Here is a 16016-nt window from a genome sequence, read left to right on the forward strand (position 1 = left end):
GAGTGAAAACAAACAAGCAAACAACAATTTGCTTTGACCATTCCTTCTGTTCACTTCCATTAATTAAAACAATGTTAATTAAGACACATTGATTTCCTCCTCATAAATCAGTGTTAAAAACATTGCTTATTGGCTGTTTCAGATATGGTGGCTTTCCTGTAACTTAACATTTATTCTTATCTAAAGATCAAGGTCATTTGCAATCAATAACTATCCAAATTCCAAACTTCTCCTTCTGAGTTTAGGTTTCTCTCTCTCCTTTCTCTACCTCCAAGAAATATAAACCAATGTACTGATATGTAGAAGCCGCTATCCTGCTCAAAACTCAATTGACTTAAATATTTCAAATTAAAAAATAAAACCAACCAGACAAACACAAACTAAAGAGTAATTAGCTTATTACTCTCATGATCAAAATTTCCAAACTCTGACTTGGTTTCTTACATTGAGAACTGTGATGTTTTCAATCTGACAATTTAGTATCTACTTTCCTCTGACTCAGTCCAAAAAATGCATGATCGGAATGAATTTGACTACCCTTAACACATGGAAAACTTCATATACTGTCTTATGAAACATTCCTGAATGTGGTTTGCCCTTTTTTTGAAATTGTATTTTTTTTTTTTAGCTATTAAAAAAAAATACTGTCTTGGTTTTCTTTGATTCTTTAATTCTACGGTTCGCTAAATCCAGAATGAAACTGCTTTGCTTGATTTCTCCATCTAATAAGTAGCAAATGCTATATCCTTTATAAGTATTCTGGAATTTTACTGAAGGAGGAAGTTGTTGCTTTGTGTCCTTGAGTTGACTACAACTCATTGCGACCGTATGAACAACAGGTCTCAATCTTGCCCAATTCTGCACCGTCCTCCTGCTCTCCAATGTGCTTGAGCCCATTGTTACAATCACAGTGTCAATCTACCTTATTGAGGGTCTTCCTCTCTTTCTCTGACCCTCTACCTTTCCCAGAATAGCATCTTTTCCCATGGACTGTCCCCTTCTGATAACATGTATGTGCGACAAAGTTTCACCATCCTTGTCTCTAAGGAGCATCCTGGTTGCGCTTTGTCCAGCATTGATTTGTTTGTTCTGATGTTCTCTGTCCACAGAATGTTAAATATTCTTCTCCAACACCACAATTCAAAGTCATTCATTCTTCTTCGGTCTTCCTTACTCAAGAAGGTGGCAATATTTAAAGGAGAAAAGATTTTATTAAAAAAAAAAAAAGAAAGAAAAAAAACCAGTCTGTAATCTACTCTTCATTCCCATTGCACAGACAATTTTCATTCTACTCTTCATTCCCAATGTACAGACAAAACTTAAGCCGCACAACTTTCAGACACAGATGGCCGAGGTAAAAATAAAATGTTGATTACAAAATAAACTCCATTTCTTGCATGAAGTTGTCTACTAATTCTCTTATGGTCTCAACTCAGTTTATTATTTAATGCTTTCATGCATATTAGACTTACTACTCTATTATTGTGTAAAATGAATGTAGCATAATAATCCTATGCAAACCTTATCTCCACACAAAATGTGGCATTTAACTACACTTCCCTTAAAATAGATTGATGTGCTTCTTGAATTAAACTATATGTTAACACTGCCTCCTAGTGGCATGCCATATAGTTTGGAAAATGTTTTTTAAATTCAGATCTTTCAAGAGGTTATTGTCAGAAATCTTCTTTGGAAAGGAAAGCTGGTTCCCAAAGCATGGTCGCAAAGATTTCCTTTATAGTGGATAATTATTTTCAACTGTTAATACTATTTTCCTAAACATTGAGACATATGGACTTTACAAATCAAAAGTCTAAACTCTCTCAAATCAGGAAATGTGTTACTTCTTACTAGTCCAAGCCTATCAAATAAAAAAAGTTTTAAGTTGGATTCTTGGTAAGAGAAGTGTGGGACCAGGACAGGAGAGATGATTCCCCAAACCAAGGAATTCACCTTCCTGTCAAAAAGTCAAAGTTCCTTGTCTTGCTGAGAGTCTAAAGTTTACCCTTAATGCCTCCTGTGTCTTCACCGCGATAGTAAAGCAATTTGGGGGTGAGTGAGCCACTGGCCTGTGCAGGTCCACGATGGAAAATTGGACGAAAAAAACTCAGGAGCTTCCGTTCCCAACTTCTCCAGGGGAGGGCAGCAGGTAACCAGAAGAAAATGCCAGCCTTGACCTATTTTGCACTGCCCATCAAAAGTACCCCTCCTTTGTCCTGGTCCATTTTCTCCAAAGATACACAAATCATTGAGTAATATTCAGAACAGCTCAGCCAGCAACGAAGACCCTTTCCCCCCCAGAGATCTATGCTTTCCCAGCTTCGAGCACAATAAATGGGAATAATAGAGCCTTTTACAATCCCCTCCCCCACCTGTTAATGACATCCCCTCATCAAGTTCATAACCTCCCCTTGTGTTAGATTCAGCGGGTCGACAACTCTGACTATCACAACGAAGGGAAAAGTCAATTTGAAGAGAGGGTAGTGGGGAAGACCTGTGGACTAGCTCAGCAATCTGCCTGATCGGCTGTTGGATTCCGTGGTACCTACTCATAGCTAACCCTCCAGGGCTTTTTCAGAGGCTGTAAATTTCCAAGAAGAAGATGACCAATATTTTTCCTGCGGAGCAACTGGTGGATTCCAAATGTCTGCCTTCGGGTTGGCAGCACAACTCTTTACCATTGGGCCTTCAGAGCTACCAGGACGGAAAGTTGTGTGCCATTGAGTTGTAACGCCCCAGCGGGTTTTCAGAGGCAGCAAGCGGCAGGGGAGACTGCCCTCTGTTTCCAAACATCTTCAGGATCAAAGGAGCCCTTAGTGTTTGAGCAGAGCATGACAGAAGGCAACCAATGCAAAGACTTCTCGCAGATGGTTCCAGGACGTGGAGGGTCATTTAGAGAAGGGGGTGGTGAGTGAAAGGAGTAGACAGAAAGTATTTCCAATTTTCAAGCAGCGGGTGCCATTCTTTTGGCCTTTGGAGAGCAGAAAAATTAAAGAAATGGAAAGTGAGAGAGACAGATACTGTTTTTGCTGCTAAGAATTGTATAAATAATGACAAACAATTCAAACATAGCCAAAGTTGATTTATTTCTATGCCACTTAATCAAACACATGATTATTTTAGCATGTGGTTTGATTGCCATTTGCAAACGTGACACTTAGGAACGTTTCCTATGCCAATTTTTTCATGAAGTTTCAACGGAAGGACTTAACTTACTTTTAACTAAAAGTTAGTCCCCCAGATGCCTAAAATATCTTTTACAATCATCACTTATAAGCAAATTTCAAAATCATTTCTATTTGTTCCTTTAAGTGGAATCTGCAAGTCTCTGCTTGACCCTATTTTGAGGCTGTTTGTTCCCATTTATTATTACACGGCCTTGAAAGGAAAAGGCTGAATATCTTTTGAAATAGTTTCAGCTTTTGTCTTAACTCAGCCTAAGCTTCCTTCCGATTATTTTGATTTAATGAGATTTTACTGTTCTTTAGAAAGGTTAATGTTTTAACATCTGAACTGTTGTGGGGGAAATGCAGCCATTTCTTTAAACCGCAATAGAACTGAGCAGAAAAAGCAATGAATAAATCAAGAATCAATAATTTAGGATGCAAGCCCTCGCTTTGTCACTGCCTGGCTGTGCACCATTGGGTAAATCACCTTGCCTCTCTGACCCATAATTTCATCCATAAAATTATCATCTTGGACACTTTACTGAAAAAATCTCATCCTTTCATGTTTCCAATTTGCTGATATGGACAAACACTAGCCTCATCCCTGTCTGTAAATATTTACAGAGTGTCACTTGCTTGCATGTTCCAGAAGAGTTAATTGTTAATTAATTATTCCCCTGACTAAACAGACAACAGACCAAAACAAATAGCACTGTTTAGAGGCTCTGGGAAATGTCATTAGCTTAAGCTCAGCCTGGCCCTGGAAAATGAAAATGTCACTCCTGCCCACAGGTGCAATTTCTTAGGAAGAGCTGCTTCTGTGCTTTTTCAAGTTATAAATTGTTTCTATTTTCAGGGCTCAGAATTCTTTCTCTGTATATCTGCCTAAGCTAGAATAGTTCTATAAAGTTCCAAGTGGATAATTACTAGCTTAGGTTTTTCATCTCCCTAGGAAGGAAGAGAACTGTCTTCTGATATTTTGAGAATGATGTGGTGGAATTTAGGAGCTGAAAGTTTGGAGACTTTTCCTCTCAAAGAGCTGTTGTCAAGGGAGCTCTGGTGGTCTAGTGGCAAGAAGCTGTGTTGCAATCCGGAGGTGCACGGTCTGAATCCACCAGATGCTCTACCGCAGAAGGAGGGGCAATCGCCTCCTGTGTCAGTCAGATCTGATTCAACCGTACACAACAGGGGCAGGGGGAAGAACTGTTGTCAGTGGCTTGAGGAATTTAAAATGGGTAACTCTAGTCTGGATGTTGTTGTTGTTGCGGTTGTTATTGTTAGGTGCCATCAAGTCAACTACAACTCATAGCAACCCTATGAACAACAGATCTGAATTTTGCGCTACCCTGTGTCACTGTCACCATCTGTGATACGCTAGAGCTCATTCTTACAGTCACTGTGTCAATCCATCTCGTTGAGGGTCTTTCTAACTCTAACCTACCTTTTCACAGCATGATGTCTTTTCCCAAGGACTGGTCTCTCTTGACAACATGCCCAAAGTATGTGAGATCAAGTTTTATGATCCTTTCCTCTCAGACATGCCCTAGTTGTACTTAGTCCAAGTGCAGACTTGTTAGTTCTTTAGTAAGTCCATAGGATATTCAGTACTCTTCTCCAACACCACAATTTGAAGGCATTAATTCTTCTTCTGTCATCCTTAATTGTCCAACTTTCAGAAGCACAGGAAGCAGTTGGAAAACCCATGGCTTACAGCAGGTGCACCTTAGTCTTTAAACCAATATCCTTGCTCTTTAGCAGTTCGGAGCACGGCTGACATCAGTTTGACCTTTCCTGTCCTGAAACTCAAGCTCCAACCACTTTCTCACCTTTGTACAAGCAGAGGGCCCAAGCCTGGACCTGTGTTAGCATGGATTTTAGTCACCAAACAGTCCACCTTCAAAATTTTCTTAGCCTCTCTCCTGTGATTGAGACTGGCCAGCTTCAGTCATGCCACACAAAATTATTCCTAGAGCCAATCTCAGTTTCTTCCTGTCCAGGCACTCAACTTTATTACCCTTTCTGTTACCCCCACACCCCGTATCCACCCAGCACCTGGAGTCAACAACTGCCCCAAGAGCACAGGGACTGTGTTGGCCGCAGAACTGGCGACAGATGACGTCTGCTGACAGGTGTTGTGTTTGTTTCCCGTGATCCACGAGACTGAGAGAGAATAATCCTGACAGTGTTATTTTGTATAACTCCTGTCAGACTAAGAGCAAGTTCAGAGCCCTAGGCTACTGCAGGTTCATCGCCAGCCCTTGGCCAAAGCTGCATCTGCGGTCTCCTGCATTAATCCTGGCCTGTTAGAGTTGCAACCATAGTGTTGTCCATATTCTACAGCAAGCACTCAAGGAGAGCAGAGGGAGCAAGTGGTATTCTTTCCTTTCTGCAGCCCCCCTCCCCACTGCTGGCACCCTGAATAGGCCCACCCGTCACAGGCACTGCCACAGGTGTCAGCCTGTCTTCGTGGACTGGCTGTGTTTCATCCTTGAAGGATTTTCCACAAATGTCTCTCTGATCACTGTCCTTGGGTTGTCTACTGTTGTGGTCTCTCAGGTTGACATCAAATCCTGCCAGAGTGAGAATGACATTCTCTAAGTAAATGGGACCTCTTCTCATTCTGCCAAGGGTCCTTCTCTACCGTTGGTCGTGTGTGGAAGGATGATGGTGTGTGGAGAACGGTGGTGTGCAAAAGGATGGTGGTGTGTGGGAGGATGGAGGTGTGTGAGAGGTAGAGAAAGAGTATATTCTAAGAAGGTCTTGAGACCTAAAGCATTAAACAGAAGACATGGACCAAGATATATACCTCAATCTTTGTATTATAATAGTTCCAATGACTGATTTAACAGAAAATGAGTCATTGTTCACATTTCCCCAAGACTTGCTCACGTGATCCTCTTCAGTGATGTCCAGTGACCACCTCTGAGAGTCACTGGAAGCCAGTATTCACAGGCAGCACCACGGACGATGCAGCACCAGAAGGATGACCTAACAGGCATTAAATAAATGGCATCGGAGAGCTGCAGAAACAAGATCTATATTGTTTCAAAACAAACAGGTTCCAAACAGTCACGGCATTGTGAGCAATAATAGTGTTGCTATTTCTTTCCAATCGTAGATGATACCAAAGTAGCACATGTGACAATAAAGAATGAGAAGAGTTAGCCACTGTTCCTCAGCAGAGGGGTGGTGTCTGGATGCTGTGAGGGTCTCCACGCACACTGACTGCGTGGTGGACAAATATGTAAGGACCTGGCCATGAGCCATTATTCTAAATCCTGGTCATCAAATCCCTGAATCTCACAAGGGACCAAGCATGTTCAAACACATTTTCAAATGACATTTTTTCCGATAATAAAGTGCTCCATTTAAAAAAACAAAAACAAAACAACAACAAAAAAACACAACAACAAACCACTTGCCCAGACCTTCTATACCCTAAGAACATACCATCTTGATACCAAAAGCAAAATGCTGATATACTACTGTTCACTTCAATCACCCCTCTCATAGCATCCTCCATCATAGAAAATGTCAACTCTACTCTTTCTGTTGGTCAAACCAACATCTTTGAGTCACCCTAGCTCATCTTTTCCCTGGCACCTTCATTCAATCCATTAGCAAATCCCGTCGGGTCTACTCTCAAAATATATCCAAAATATGACCACTATTCACCTCTTCCACTATTATTTCCCTGGGCCAAACCATCATCATCTCACACTTGAATTATTATGCAAAGAGTTTCTTGACCAGTCTCCCTGATTGCTCCTCCTTCCAAAAGTCACAGTGGGAACTTGACACTCGGACTGGTCCCCTCCAGATTTTCACTTGGTAGAACCGTCTTGGTGCTCATGTTTCAAACTAAATGTTACAAGAGAGGCCCTCCTGACCACTGAAAGTGCTCTGCCCACCCCAGTCTCCCCACTTTACCCACTCTCTGTCAAATAGCCTTGCTTTTTTTCCCTTCATAGAACTTTAATGTGATCCATGTAGTGATTTGTGTATTGTGTAATGTCTGTAGTCAACCCCACCCCCTCCCCGAACTTTAAGTTCTACAAGGACAGGGCCCTGTGTGTCTTGCTCACTGTTCTAACTCTAGTGTCAACCAGATGGTCTGGCACACCTAAAACGCAAACCCAAATCCACTGCTGTCATGGCCCCTTCATGGCCTGTGGACCTGAACTCAGCTCCATAGGGTTTTGTTGGCTGTGGTTTTTAAAGCCTTTTGAGGCATTGCTGACTAGGTTCAGAAGAGGCTCAACAAATATTTCTTGAATAACTATGTAAAAAGGTAATAAAAATATACTCTTACTGAGATGCAATAAATGATTAGTCATTCAGGGTGATGGTGGAGGTGAGGTTCAACATTTTTTTAAAAGTTCTTGGCAAAAGAAACCCCAAAATGGGTTATTCTTCTCTTCTATCTCCCCAGGGTTCAGAACATCAAAAGTCTCAAGGTCTGAGGGATGGTATACAGAAATTCTTGGTTCATTATCTCCATTTTCATATTTTAAAAATTTTTATAGTGAAAAAAATGACACACATACATCAACAAAGTTTTGAAGCCATGTTGTTGTTGTTATGTGCCATCAAGTCACCTGCGACTCATAGCAACCCTATGTACGATAGCACTAAACCCTGCTCTATCCTGTGCCAATATCATTACTCCAGTCACTGAATCAATCCATCTCATTGAGGGTCTTCCTCTCTTGCACTGTCTTCCACTCTCCCAAGCATGACATCCCCCTCCAAGGACTGATCCCATTTTGCAACATGTCCAAAGTATGTCAGACAAAGCTTCAGCATCCTTGTCTCCAAGGAGCAGCCTAGTCTCACCCTCTCTAGGACCAACTAACTTGTTTATTCTCCTAGCAGTTCATGGTATATTTAATACTCTTCTCCAGTACCACTGCTCAAAGGCATCAATTCTCCTTCTATCATCCCTAGTCATTGTCCAGCTTTCTGATGCATAACAAGTCATTGTCAATACCATGGTCTGTATCCAGTACATCTTAGTCTCTAGACTAACATTGTTGCTCTTCAGTACTTTGAGAGGTATCTGATAGCAGACTTTCCCAGTGCAATTTATCTTTTAATGTCCTGACTGCTGGTACCAAGAATGTTGAGTGTGAAGCCAGGCAAACTAAAGCTGTTAACAATTTCAATCTCTTCACCATCTATCACAATTCTGCCAATTGGCCCAGTGGTGAGAATCTTTCTTTTTTTTGATGTTGAGCTTCAATCTGTATTGAAGGCTGCAGTCCTCAACCTTCTGCAGCAAGCACTCCAGGTCCTCCTCAATTTCAGCAAGCAGGGTTGTGTTATCTGCATAACACAGACTGTTGATAAGTCTACCACCAATCCTAATGCCACACTTCTCACAGAGCCCAGCCTCCCATATAATCTCTTCTGCATATAGATTGAAAAGGTATGGAGATACCTTGGCATAAACCCTTTGCAATTTTGAACAATGCAGTGTTTCCTTGCTCTGTTCTGATGACTGCCTCTTGGTCCAAGTCCAAGTGTCACATAAGCACAATCAAGTGTTCTGGGATTCCCATTTTTCTCAGAGTCAACCACAGTTTGTTGCGATCCACACAGTCAAATACCTCTGCATAGTCAATGAAACACAGATAGACATTCCTCTGGTACTCTCAACTTTCAGCCAAGATCCATCTGAAACTAGCTAAAATATCCCTCATATCATGGCCTCTTCTAAATCTAGCCTGTGCTTGAGGCAGTTCTCTGTTGATGTGCTGTTCCAGTCTTTTTTGTATAATCTTCAGCAGAATCTTGCTTGCATGTGATATCAATGATATTGTTCAATAATTTCTGTATTCTATTGGGTAATTTTTCTTTGGAATGGGAATAAATATAGATCTCTTCCAGTCAGTTGGCCAGGTGGTTTGTCCTCCAGATTTCTTAGCACAACTTGGTAAGCACATCCAGGGCAGCATCTGTTTGGTTGAAATATGTCAATTGATATGCCATCAATTTTTGTGGCCTTGTTTTTTTGCCAATTTTTTCAGAACAGCTTGATCTTATTCCTTCATCACCATAGGCTCTTGCTCCTATGTTGTTTCATGAAATTCTTCTGTGTCTGTCAATTCCTTTTGGTACTATGATTCTGTATACTCTTTCCATCTTCTTTTAATATTTGATGGATCATTTAACATTCTGCCCAAAGCATCCTTAAGTATTGCAAATAGAGGCTTGAATTGGTTCTTCAGTTCTGTCAGCTTAAGAAATGCTGAGCAAAGTTAGCCCCTTTAATTTTCTGACTTTAGCTCCTTGCACATTTCATTATACTTTACTTTATCTTCCCACACTTCCCTTTGGAATCTTCTGTTTAACTCCTTAATATCTTTATTTCTTCCCTTTGCTTTGGCTTCTCAGCACTCTTGTGCAATATTCAGAGTTTCTTCTGACATTCATCTTGGTCTTTTCTTCCTTCTCTGTCTTATCAGTGACCTTTTGTATTCTTCCTGGATGATATTTTTTATATCCTCCTACAGGTCATGCGGTCTTCACTCATTAGTGTTCACAGCCTCAAACCTATTCCTGAGAAGGTTTTGAAATTGAGGTGAGATAGATTCAAGGTCAAATTTTGGTTCCTATGAACTTGATTTTCCTCAGCTTCAGTTTGAACTTGCATATGAGTAGTTGGTGGTCTGTTCCATAATCAGCACCTGGCCTAGTTTTTACAGCTAATATTGAGCTTCTCAGGCCATTCTTTCCACAGATGTGGAGCCATGTAGATATGGTTAATAAGAGAAGCTGTTCAATTTCATAGGATAAATTGGAGACAATAGGTTCTTCCTCAAGGAATTCAAGTTAATTTTTCTCCAAACACAAATGTGAATTAAACAGAACGAACTAGTTTACAGTCAGTCTGATCCTAGAATAGTTTAGGATCCAAAATAATAACAATAATAAAATAAATTCTGTCAAAAAATTGTACATAGAATTCATCAAAGATAGGGAGACTAAATAATATTAAAGAATAATCATGGGGGGACATTAAGGTCAATTGACATAATATAATCCAAAAGAAAAATGTTCTACATTCTACTTGGTGAATAGCAATTCGCGTTTTAAAATCTTATGTATGACCAGTCATCTAAGATGTAGATAATGGTATCCCCCTGTCTAGAGTAAAGAAGAGTGAAGAAAAAGAAAAGACCCAAGGGAATAATTGACCCAATGGACTACTGCATCATGCAAACTTCATTCTCCACTAACCTATGACCAAAAGAGACAGATAGTGCCCAGCTACCACCCCCAACTGCTCTGGTTAGGATCACAATAGAAGGTCTGAAGAAAACAGGAGGAAAATGTACAGGAAAATTCAAGCTCAGGAAAAGAGAACACACTTACTGGACTGATAGAGACTGCTGGAATCTCCAAGATTATGGTCCTGAGATACGCTTAAAACATGAAAGCAATCCCACCAAACAATAGACATCTATGTAAGATGAGCAACAACAACCAAGATGAATTAATTCTCCAGGACAATCAACTATGCTAGACCTAAAGGGTAATGTTTGACCATTAACAAAGTTCAGAAGGCAAAAAGGTGGAAGGGAGATGAAAAGGTGAGATCCAGGGAGAACTAGGAAACAGTGATATTACATTAAGTGGATTGCAGCTAATGTAATGGTCAAAGCACACATAAATGTTGAATGGAAAATTAATATGCTCTCTAAATGTTCACCTATGCTCAATACAATATTCACAGAAGACAATAAAGGAGAGGACCATAATAAAATATACAAAGACGTGGAGTTGTGGGGGGGGCGGAAGGATAGACATTCTAGGTATTTCTCAAGCTGAAAGAACTAAAGGAAAACTCAAGCCTCAAAATGGAATGATTGGAGATGCATCAGAAAAAGATGGAACAGAGCCACCACAGCATAAAGAGCACATTCATAACCACTGTAGCAAAAAGAATTGGTTGGTATTCAGGAAGTAGTACTGAAGGAAGAGATTCAAAGTGTATTGAAGACACAGTCAAAAACCAAGACTCCAGTAATTGATGGAATACCAACTGATATATCTCAACAAAAGGATTAAACTCTAGAAGTACTCAATTGCCAATCCCAACACAGTTAGAAAGCAACCACCTGGCAAATCAGCTGGAAGACATCATATTTATGCCCATTACAAAGAAATGTGATACAAAAGAATGTAGAAATGGTAGAGCAATATGACTGGGCAAACAATAAAGTCCCAGGAATTGATGGAATACCAACTGATATAGTTCAACAAACAGATGATGCGCTCGATGTGCTCACCAAGTTGTGCCAAGAAATCCAGAGGATAACTACCTGGTCAACTGACAGGAAGATATCTACATTTATTTTCATTGTTTAAAAAAAAGGTGACTGAGTGTGGAAATTATTCATATCACATACAAGCAAAGTGCCACTGAAGATTATCCAGAAACAACTGGAGCAGTACATTGACAGAGAACTACCAGAAATAAAAGTGGAGTTTTGAAGAGTCTGTGGCACTCGAGAAAATATTACCAATGTCAGATGAATCTTAGCAGAAAGCAAAAAGTACCAGAGATATATCTATCTGTGTTTTATTGACTATGGAAAGGCATTTGACTGTGTAGATCACAACAAATTGTAGTTAATCTTGAGGAGAATGGGAATCCCAGAACTCTTGATTGTGCCTATGTGAAACCTATACTTGGAACTGGAAGCAGTCCTCAGAACAGGGGTGCATCCTGTCTCCATTCCTTTTCAATCTATGTGCAGAAAAGATCATTGGGGAGGCTGGGTTTTATGAGGAAGAATGTGGCAATCAGGATTGGAGGAAGACTCATAAACAACCTACGTTATACAGATGATAGAACCTTGCTTGCTGAAACTGAGGAGGACCTGAATGAAGCACTTACTGCAAAAGGTCAAGGACTGTAATCTTCAATATGGATTGAAGTTCAACATCAAAAAGACAAAGATTCTCACCACTGGGCCCAATGTCAGCATCATGATGGATGGAGAAAAGATTGAGGTTGTTAACAGTTACAGCTTTCTTGGCTCCACAATCAACACTATTGGCACCAGCAGTCAGGAAATCAAAAGACGAATTACATTTCGTAAATCTACTGTCAGCAACCTTCCCAGAGTACTGACAAGCAATGATTTCAGGCTAGAGACTAAGGTGCACCTCATCCAGGCGATGGTCTTAGCAATTACTTGCTATACATCAGAGAGCTGGACAAGGATTAAGGATGTCAGATGAAGAATTGATGCCTTTGAGTTGTGGTGCTGGAGAAGTCTTGAATATACAATGACCATCAAGAAAGTAAATAGGTCTGTCTTGTAGAGGGTGAAACCAAGTTTCTCCTTGGAGGTTAGAATTTTGAAGCTCCATCTGACATATTTGGGGCACATGGCCACGAGAGACCAATCCTTGGAGAAGGATATCAAGCTTGGAAGTGTGAAGAGGCAGCTCAGAAGAGGAAGATCCAGATGAGATGGATTAATATAGTAACTAAGGCAATAGGGATTGGTGTGTTGGAATCAGTTAGACTGGCTCAGGACAGAAAGTTCAGAACTGCCGAACATAAGGTCACTATGAGATGCAGGTGACTAGATAGCACATAACAACAATTAAAAACTTGCTGAATCTGTTCTGGAAAACAATCTTTTTGAATTTTGTAAATAAACTAGTATTTTTAGAAAACTTGCTGAAAAATATATTTTAAATGTTTCACTAGTACATCCACAGGGAACTGCCAGAAAGTCAAGTCAAATTCATAAGGGAACATGGAAAGAAGGATAATTGCTAATGTCAGATTGTTGCTATTGTTGTTATGTGCTGTAGAGTCAGAATCAATCCATAGATGATCCTCTGGCTGGTTTTCAGAGGCAGATAATTGCATGAGAGGAGATTGCTCATCTTTCTTCCACAGAACAACCGGTGGCATCGAACCATGTGCCTTTGGGATTGCAGCACAACTTCTTGCCACTAGGCTCCCTGATTAGTAAGGTTAGCCAGGTAAAAACAGAGAACAATTGAAAAATAATTACCTGTATTTTAGTAATGCAAAGGCATTCAAGTATGTGATCATGACAAATTATGATTAATATTGTGAAGAAAGGAAATTCTAGAACACTTAAATGTATGGAAGAAGGGTGGACAATCTCCTCCTGTGTGTTTAACTGCATCTGAAAACTCACAGGAGGGTCAGCTATAAATCAGTTACAACTCTACAGTACACAACAACAAATATAGACCAAGAGGTAGTTGTTCAAACAGAGTGTTTATCATTGTTGTTGTTACATGCCACTGAGTGGACTGCGACTCATAGCTACCCTACACACATTAGCTCTGAACTCTGCCCTGTTCTGAGCTAATCTCACTGTCATCAACACACTTATCCTCATTATCTCAGTTGCTGTGTCAATCCATTTCATTAAAGGTCTTCCTCTCCTACCCTGTCATTTCACCCTTACAAGCATGATGTCCCTATCCAAGGACTGGTCTCTACTGGCCATGTACCCAAAGTATGTGAGACGGAACTTCAAAACCCTTGCCTCCAAGGAGAATCTTGGATTTACCTCTGCAGGATACACCTATTTGTTCTCTTGGAAATCGATGTTATGTCCAATATGCTTCTCCAGCACCACAACTCAAAGGCATCAATCTTTCTTCTATCATCTTTAGTCATTGTCCAGCTCCCTGATGCATACATAGAAAGTAATTGCAAAGACCATGGCCTGGATCAGGTGCACCTTAGTCTCTAGACTAACATCATTGCTCTTCAATACTCTGGAGAAATCCCTTGCATATTTTCCCAGTGCAATTTGTCTTTTGACTTCCTGAATACTGGTGTGAAGAGTGTTGATTTTGGAACCAAGTACACTGAAATTGCTAACAATCTCAATCTCTTTTCCCATCTATCATAGTGCTGTGGGTTGGCCTAATGGTGAGCATCTTTGTCTTTTTGATGTTGAGTTTCATATTGAAGATTTCAGTCCTTCACCATCTGCAGTAAACTCTTCAGGCTCTCCTCAGTTTGGGGAAGCAAGGTTGTGTCATCTGCATAACAGAAGTTGTTGATGAGTCTTCCTCTAATCCCGATGCCACAGTACGCCTCATAAAGTCCAGCCCCTGAATGATCTGTGTATACATTGAAAAGGTAGAGAGACAAGATGCATCCCTGGCACACTTTTTTCCTGATTTTGAGCCTTGCAGTGTTTCCTTGCTTTGTTGTAACAACTGCTTCCTGGTGTAAGTATAGGTTTTGCATGAGCACAATCAAGTGTTCTAGGATTCCTAGTCTTCTCAATGTTAACCACCATTTGTTGTGATCAAGAGTCATATGTCTTTGCATAGTCAATGAAACACCAATAGACATTCGTCTGGTATCCTCTGCTTTCAGCCAAGATCTATCTGACATTGGCAATGACATCCCTAGTGCCATGGCCTCTTCTAAACCAGCGTGTATTTCTAGCAGTTCTTTGTTGATGTACTATTTTAAAGATTTTTGGATAATCTTCAGCAGGAGGCATTACCGCATGATTTAAAATCAGCAACAGGATGTGTTAGAGTTTTATCTTTTCAGCATACTTATTCAATTAATATGCTGTGCAAATGATGCAATAAATTGAACTATATGAAGATCATAGCATTGAAATTCAAGTAAAATTTAGTAACAAAACATAATTTGCAGCAATAAAACTTTGCATGTTAACAGGGAACTTCTTGAAGAACTTACTGATGAATATCAGCTATTACAGTCTTCAGTGTAGACTACACCTCAACATACAGAAAATAAAAATCCTTAGAAATAAACCAGTAAGTGTCGTCGTCGTCGTTGTTGTTGTTAGGTGCCATCGAGTTGTAGGCGACTCAACAACCCTATGAACGAAAGACCTGGACACATGTATAAAGTTCATCCTTTCTCCAGGTTCATAGGGTTTCTAGAGGCAAGCTATCTCAGAAGTGGATGTCACTCCTACTTCCAAGCTTGTGTTAATCGGGGAGCTCCACCGAACACTGTCCACTACGGGTAACCATTCTCATATTTGACACATCAGTGTCACAGTGTTCAGCTTCACAGCAACCACAAGTTACCTCTGTACAGCAAGCAGACACACCAGGGCTATATGACCTAGGAGAATGTTTCACCAAAAACAACTAAAGACAGGCCTGAGGGCCATGGATTAGAGTCACCTACCTTTGGCATGGTAGCATGACTTTCTGTTCACTAGGCCAACTCATCTCTCTCTATGTTGTTGTTGTTGTTGTTGTTAGATGCCGTTGAGTAGTAGGAAACTCATAGCGACCTGATAACAAAAGACCTGGACACCTATATAACTTTCAACCTTTCTCCAAGACCAATAAGAAGTATCATTATAAATGAAGGCAAGATTGAAACTGTCAGTGATTTCATTTTATTTGGATTCACAATTGGAACATCATTCCAAAATATCAAATGATATCTTGCATTGTGTAAGTCAGATTCAAGGGATTTCCTTAGTGTTAAAGAGAAAAGATGTTACTTTCAGACTAAGGTGAACCTGACGTATCCATGGCTTTTCAATTGCATCATCTGCATATGCAATGTAAAAGTTGGACAATGAAGAAGAATTGATGCCTTTGAATTAAAGTCTTTTAAAAAAATTAAGTATTGGTAAACAAGTGAATCCATTTGTCTTAGAAAAAGTAAAGCCTGAATGCTCCTTAGAAGTGAGGAGGGAGAGATTTTTTTTTTAAATTTTTTTCTATCTATCTATCTATCCATCCATCTATTTATTTATTTATCATTTCAATGAACATCTACAAAGATTTTGGAATTCCATTCATTCATTGTAGCACCCTTCTCCCCGC

The sequence above is a fragment of the Elephantulus edwardii genome, unplaced genomic scaffold (genome assembly GCF_000299155.1).
Source record: "Elephantulus edwardii isolate Elephantulus edwardi_28Jun2011 unplaced genomic scaffold, EleEdw1.0 scaffold00082, whole genome shotgun sequence".
NCBI lineage: Eukaryota > Metazoa > Chordata > Mammalia > Macroscelidea > Macroscelididae > Elephantulus > Elephantulus edwardii.